General features: G+C 52.6%; 9 non-coding genes and 14 pseudogenes across 9 annotated transcripts in view; all 23 read left to right on the top strand.

Moving 5' to 3' along the window:
• LOC131122496 (5S ribosomal RNA) overlaps positions 1-4 on the top strand; it is a 119-nt pseudogene extending 115 nt beyond the window's left edge.
• Positions 5-116: 112 nt separating this feature from the next.
• LOC131123633 (5S ribosomal RNA) lies at positions 117-225 on the top strand (annotated as a pseudogene).
• A 112-nt stretch (positions 226-337) lies between these two features.
• LOC131123825 (5S ribosomal RNA) lies at positions 338-446 on the top strand (annotated as a pseudogene).
• Positions 447-557: 111 nt separating this feature from the next.
• Positions 558-667, top strand: LOC131123723 (5S ribosomal RNA; annotated as a pseudogene).
• A 112-nt stretch (positions 668-779) lies between these two features.
• Positions 780-898, top strand: LOC131120362 (5S ribosomal RNA). The gene has a single exon (XR_009126918.1). It is a non-coding gene; the product is annotated as a 5S ribosomal RNA (ribosomal RNA).
• Positions 899-1010: 112 nt separating this feature from the next.
• LOC131121003 (5S ribosomal RNA) lies at positions 1011-1129 on the top strand. The gene has a single exon (XR_009127543.1). It is a non-coding gene; the product is annotated as a 5S ribosomal RNA (ribosomal RNA).
• Positions 1130-1241: 112 nt separating this feature from the next.
• LOC131123495 (5S ribosomal RNA) lies at positions 1242-1360 on the top strand (annotated as a pseudogene).
• A 112-nt stretch (positions 1361-1472) lies between these two features.
• On the top strand, positions 1473-1581 carry LOC131122658 (5S ribosomal RNA; annotated as a pseudogene).
• A 112-nt stretch (positions 1582-1693) lies between these two features.
• LOC131121726 (5S ribosomal RNA) lies at positions 1694-1812 on the top strand. Its single transcript, XR_009128223.1, has one exon. It is a non-coding gene; the product is annotated as a 5S ribosomal RNA (ribosomal RNA).
• A 112-nt stretch (positions 1813-1924) lies between these two features.
• Positions 1925-2043, top strand: LOC131120361 (5S ribosomal RNA). Its single transcript, XR_009126917.1, has one exon. It is a non-coding gene; the product is annotated as a 5S ribosomal RNA (ribosomal RNA).
• A 112-nt stretch (positions 2044-2155) lies between these two features.
• LOC131121418 (5S ribosomal RNA) lies at positions 2156-2274 on the top strand. Its single transcript, XR_009127927.1, has one exon. It is a non-coding gene; the product is annotated as a 5S ribosomal RNA (ribosomal RNA).
• A 112-nt stretch (positions 2275-2386) lies between these two features.
• On the top strand, positions 2387-2505 carry LOC131122536 (5S ribosomal RNA; annotated as a pseudogene).
• A 112-nt stretch (positions 2506-2617) lies between these two features.
• On the top strand, positions 2618-2736 carry LOC131121222 (5S ribosomal RNA). The gene has a single exon (XR_009127757.1). It is a non-coding gene; the product is annotated as a 5S ribosomal RNA (ribosomal RNA).
• Positions 2737-2848: 112 nt separating this feature from the next.
• Positions 2849-2967, top strand: LOC131122495 (5S ribosomal RNA; annotated as a pseudogene).
• Positions 2968-3079: 112 nt separating this feature from the next.
• Positions 3080-3188, top strand: LOC131123599 (5S ribosomal RNA; annotated as a pseudogene).
• A 112-nt stretch (positions 3189-3300) lies between these two features.
• On the top strand, positions 3301-3409 carry LOC131123996 (5S ribosomal RNA; annotated as a pseudogene).
• A 111-nt stretch (positions 3410-3520) lies between these two features.
• LOC131123755 (5S ribosomal RNA) lies at positions 3521-3630 on the top strand (annotated as a pseudogene).
• A 112-nt stretch (positions 3631-3742) lies between these two features.
• LOC131122473 (5S ribosomal RNA) lies at positions 3743-3861 on the top strand (annotated as a pseudogene).
• Positions 3862-3973: 112 nt separating this feature from the next.
• On the top strand, positions 3974-4092 carry LOC131123494 (5S ribosomal RNA; annotated as a pseudogene).
• Positions 4093-4204: 112 nt separating this feature from the next.
• Positions 4205-4313, top strand: LOC131123223 (5S ribosomal RNA; annotated as a pseudogene).
• A 112-nt stretch (positions 4314-4425) lies between these two features.
• LOC131121910 (5S ribosomal RNA) lies at positions 4426-4544 on the top strand. The gene has a single exon (XR_009128406.1). It is a non-coding gene; the product is annotated as a 5S ribosomal RNA (ribosomal RNA).
• Positions 4545-4656: 112 nt separating this feature from the next.
• Positions 4657-4775, top strand: LOC131120360 (5S ribosomal RNA). Its single transcript, XR_009126916.1, has one exon. It is a non-coding gene; the product is annotated as a 5S ribosomal RNA (ribosomal RNA).
• A 112-nt stretch (positions 4776-4887) lies between these two features.
• Positions 4888-5000, top strand: part of LOC131123976 (5S ribosomal RNA) — a 119-nt gene continuing 6 nt past the window's right edge. The window contains exon 1 of the ribosomal RNA XR_009128773.1: positions 4888-5000. This exon is cut by the window's right edge and continues 6 nt beyond it. This is a non-coding gene — a ribosomal RNA (5S ribosomal RNA).

Below are 5000 nucleotides of genomic sequence, written 5' to 3'. Positions count from 1 at the left end.
AGCTTTTTATGGTTTCTGCTCTTGCCTGACAGCAGAGGGCGCTCTTTGACACTTTTTGCTGGAGTCTAGTTTGGCCTGCGTCACCTTCAAATAGGATCTTTTCAGTCGACCTTGCAGCTTACGGCCATACTACGCTGAAAGCGCCCGATCTCGGAAGCTAAGCAGGGGCGGGCCTGATTAGTACTTGGATGGGAGAGCGCCTGGGAATACCAGGTGCTGTAAGCTTTTTATGGTTTCTGCTCTTGCCTGACAGCAGAGGGCGCTGTTTGACACTTTTTGCTGGAGTCTAGTTTGGCCTGCGTCACCTTCAAATAGGATCTTTTTAGTCGACCTGGCAGCTTACGGCCATACTACCCTGAAAACGCCCGATCTCGGAAGCTAAGCAGGGGAGGGCCTGGTTAGTACTTGGATGGGACACTGCCTGGGTATACCAGGTGCTATAAGCCTTTATGGTTTCTGCTCTTGCCTGACAGCAGAGGGCGCTGTTTGACACTTTTTGCTGGAGTCTAGTTTGGCCTGCGTCGCCTTCAAATAGGATCTTTTCAGTTGACCTGGCAGCTTACGGCCATACTACCCTGAAAGTGCCCGATCTCGGAAGTTAAGCAGGGGCGGGCCTTGGTTAGTACTTGGATGGGAGACCGCCTGGGAATACCAGGTGCTGTCAGCTTTTTATGGTTTCTGCTCTTGCCTGACAGCAGAGGGCGCTGTTTGACACTTGTTGCTGGAGTCTAGTTTGGCCTGCGTTGCCTTCAAATAGGATCTTTTCAGTTGCCCTGGCAGCTTACGGCCATACTACCCTGAAAACGCCCGATCTCATCCGACCTTGGAAGCTAAGCAGGGGCGGGCCTGGTTAGTACTTGGATGGGAGACCGCCTGGGAATACCAGGTGCTGTAAGCTTTTTATGGTTTCTGCTCTTGCCTGACAGCAGAGGGCGCTGTTTGACACTTTTTGCTGGAGTCGAGTTTGGCCTGCGTCGCCTTCAAATAGGATCTTTTCAGTTGCCCTGGCAGCTTACGGCCATACTACCCTGAAAATGCCCGATCTCGTCCAATCTCGGAAGCTAAGCAGGGGCGGGCCTGGTTAGTACTTGGATGGGAGACCGCCTGGGAATACCAGGTGCTGTAAGCTTTTTATGGTTTCTGCTCTTGCCTGACAGCAGAGGGCGCTGTTTGACGCTATTTGCTGCAGTCTAGTTTGGCCTGCGTCGCCTTCAAATAGGATCTTTTCAGTTGACCTGTCAGCTTACGGCCATACTACCTTCAAAACGCCCGATCTCGTCCAATGTAGGAAGCTAAGCACGGGCGGGCCTGGTTAGTACTTGGATGGGAGACCGCCTGGGAATACCAGGTGCTGTAAGCTTTTTATGGTTTCTGCTCTTGCCTGACAGCAGAGGGCACTGTTTGACACTTTTTGCTGGAGTCTAGTTTGGCCTGCGTTGCCTTCAAATAGGATCTTTTCAGTTGCCCTGGCAGCTTACAGCCATACTACCCTGAAAACCCCCGATCTCGGAAGCTAAGCAGGGGCGGGCCTGGTTAGTACTTGGATGGGAGACCGCCTGGGAATACCAGGTGCTGTAAGCTTTTTATGGTTTCTGCTCTTTCCTGAAAGCAGAGGGCGCTGTTTGACACTTTTTGCTGGAGTCTAGTTTGGCCTGCGTCGCCTTCAAATAGGATCTTTTCAGTCGCCCTGGCAGCTTACGGCCATACTACCCTGAAAACGCCTGATCTCGTCCGATCTCGGAAGCTAAGCAGGGGCGGGCCTGGTTAGTACTTGGATGGGAGACCGCCTGGGAATACCAGCTGCTGTCAGCTTTTTATGGTTTCTGCTCTTGCCTGACAGCAGAGCGCGCTGTTTGACACTTTTTGCTGGAGTCTAGTTTGGCCTGCGTCGCCTTCAAATAGGATCTTTTCAGTTGCCCTGGCAGCTTACGGCCATACTACCCTGAAAACGCCCGATCTCATCCGACCTTGGAAGCTAAGCAGGGGCGGGCCTGGTTAGTACTTGGATGGGAGACCGCCTGGGAATACCAGGTGCTGTAAGCTTTTTATGGTTTCTGCTCTTGCCTGACAGCAGAGGGCGCTGTTTGACACTTTTTGCTGGAGTCTAGTTTGGCCTGCGTCGCCTTCAAATAGGATCTTTTCAGTCGCCCTGGCAGCTTACGGCCATACTACCCTGAAAATGCATGATCTCGTCCGATCTCGGAAGCTAAGCAGGGGCGGGCCTGGTTAGTACCTGGATGGGAGACCGCCTGGGAATACCAGGTGCTGTAAGCTTTTTATGGTTTCTGCTCTTGCCTGAAAGCAGAGGGCGCTGTTTGACACTTTTTGCTGGAGTCTAGTTTGGCCTGCGTCGCCTTCAAATAGGATCTTTTCAGTCGCCCTGGCAGCTTACGGCCATACTACCCTGAAAATGCCTGATCTCGTCCGATCTCGGACGCTAAGCAGGGGCGGGCCTGGTTAGTACTTGGATGGGAGACCGCCTGGGAATACCAGCTGCTGTCAGCTTTTTATGGTTTCTGCTCTTGCCTGACAGCAGAGGGCGCTGTTTGACACTTTTTGCTGGAGTCTAGTTTGGCCTGCGTCGCCTTCAAATAGGATCTTTTCAGTTGCCCTGGCAGCTTACGGCCATACTACCCTGAAAATGCATGATCTCATCCGATCTCGGAAGCTAAGCAGGGGCGGGCCTGGTTAGTACCTGGATGGGAGACCGCCTGGGAATACCAGGTGCTGTAAGCTTTTTATGGTTTCTGCTCTTGCCTGACAGCAGAGGGCGCTCTTTGACACTTTTTGCTGGATTCTAGTTTGGCCTGCATCGCCTTCAAATAGGATCTTTTCAGTTGACGTGGCAGCTTACGGCCATACTCCCCTGAAAACGCCTGATCTCGTCCGATCTCGGAAGCTAAGCAGGGCCTGGCCTGGTTAGTACTTGGATGGGAGACCGCCTGCTTATACCAGGTGCTGTAAGCTTTTTATGGTTTCTGCTCTTGCCTGACAGCAGAGGGCGCTCTTTGACACTTTTTGCTGGAGTCTAGTTTGGCCTGCGTCACCTTCAAATAGGATCTTTTCAGTCGACCTTGCAGCTTACGGCCATACTACGCTGAAAGCGCCCGATCTCGGAAGCTAAGCAGGGGCGGGCCTGGTTAGTACTTGGATGGGAGAGCGCCTGGGAATACCAGGTGCTGTAAGCTTTTTATGGTTTCTGCTCTTGCCTGACAGCAGAGGGCACTGTTTGACACTTTTTGCTGTAGTCTAGTTTGGCCTGCGTCACCTTCAAATAGGATCTTTTTAGTCGACCTGGCAGCTTACGGCCATACTACCCTGAAAACGCCCGATCTCGGAAGCTAAGCAGGGGAGGGCCTGGTTAGTACTTGGATGGGAGACTGCCTGGGTTTTCCAGGTGCTATAAGCCTTTATGGTTTCTGCTCTTGCCTGACAGCAGAGGGCGCTGTTTGACACTTTTTGCTGGAGTCTAGTTTGGCCTGCGTCGCCTTCAAATAGGATCTTTTCAGTTGACCTGGCAGCTTACGGCCATACTACCCTGAAAGTGCCCGATCTCGGAAGCTAAGCAGGGGCGGGCCTTGGTTAGTACTTGGATGGGAGACCGCCTGGGAATACCAGGTGCTGTCAGCTTTTTATGGTTTCTGCTCTTGCCTGACAGCAGAGGGCGCTGTTTGACACTTTTTGCTGGAGTCGAGTTTGGCCTGCGTCGCCTTCAAATAGGATCTTTTCAGTTGCCCTGGCAGCTTACGGCCATACTACCCTGAAAATGCCCTATCTCGTCCAATCTCGGACGCTAAGCAGGGGCGGGCCTGGTTAGTACTTGGATGGGAGACCGCCTGGGAATACCAGGTGCTGTAAGCTTTTTATGGTTTCTGCTCTTGCCTGACAGCAGAGGGCGCTGTTTGACGCTATTTGCTGCAGTCTAGTTTGGCCTGCGTCGCCTTCAAATAGGATCTTTTCAGGTGACCTGTCAGCTTACGGCCATACTACCTTCAAAACGCCCGATCTCGTCCAATGTAGGAAGCTAAGCACGGGCGGGCCTGGTTAGTACTTGGATGGGAGACCGCCTGGGAATACCAGGTGCTGTAAGCTTTTTATGGTTTCTGCTCTTGCCTGACAGCAGAGGGTACTTTTTGACACTTTTTGCTGGAGTCTAGTTTGGCCTGCGTTGCCTTCAAATAGGATCTTTTCAGTTGCCCTGGCAGCTTACAGCCATACTACCCTGAAAACCCCCGATCTCGGAAGCTAAGCAGGGGCGGTCCTGGTTAGTACTTGGATGGGAGACCGCCTGGGAATACCAGGTGCTGTAAGCTTTTTATGGTTTCTGCTCTTGCCTGAAAGCAGAGGGCGCTGTTTGACACTTTTTGCTGGAGTCTAGTTTGGCCTGCGTTGCCTTCAAATAGGATCTTTTCAGTTCCCCTGGCAGCTTGCGGCCATACTACCCTGAAAACGCCTGATCTCGTCCGATCTCGGAAGCTAAGCAGGGGCGGGCCTGGTTAGTACTTGGATGGGAGACCGCCTGGGAATACCAGCTGCTGTCAGCTTTTTATGGTTTCTGCTCTTGCCTGACAGCAGAGGGCGCTGTTTGACACTTTTTGCTGGAGTCTAGTTTGGCCTGCGTCGCCTTCAAATAGGATCTTTTCAGTTGCCCTGGCAGCTTACGGCCATACTACCCTGAAAACGCCCGATCTCATCCGACCTTGGAAGCTAAGCAGGGGCGGGCCTGGTTAGTACTTGGATGGGAGACCGCCTGGGAATACCAGGTGCTGTAAGCTTTTTATGGTTTCTGCTCTTGCCTGACAGCAGAGGGCGCTCTTTGACACTTTTTGCTGGATTCTAGTTTGGCCTGCATCGCCTTCAAATAGGATCTTTTCAGTTGACCTGGCAGCTTACGGCCATACTACCCTGAAAACGCCTGATCTCGTCCGATCTCGGAAGCTAAGCAGGGGCGGGCCTGGTTAGTACTTGGATGGGAGACCGCCTGGGAATACCAGGTGCTG

The sequence above is a fragment of the Doryrhamphus excisus genome, chromosome 2, assembly GCF_030265055.1.
Source record: "Doryrhamphus excisus isolate RoL2022-K1 chromosome 2, RoL_Dexc_1.0, whole genome shotgun sequence".
Classification (NCBI taxonomy): domain Eukaryota; kingdom Metazoa; phylum Chordata; class Actinopteri; order Syngnathiformes; family Syngnathidae; genus Doryrhamphus; species Doryrhamphus excisus.
Note: the sequence above shows the minus strand (reverse complement) of the source record. Positions and strands in the feature narration are given on the sequence as shown.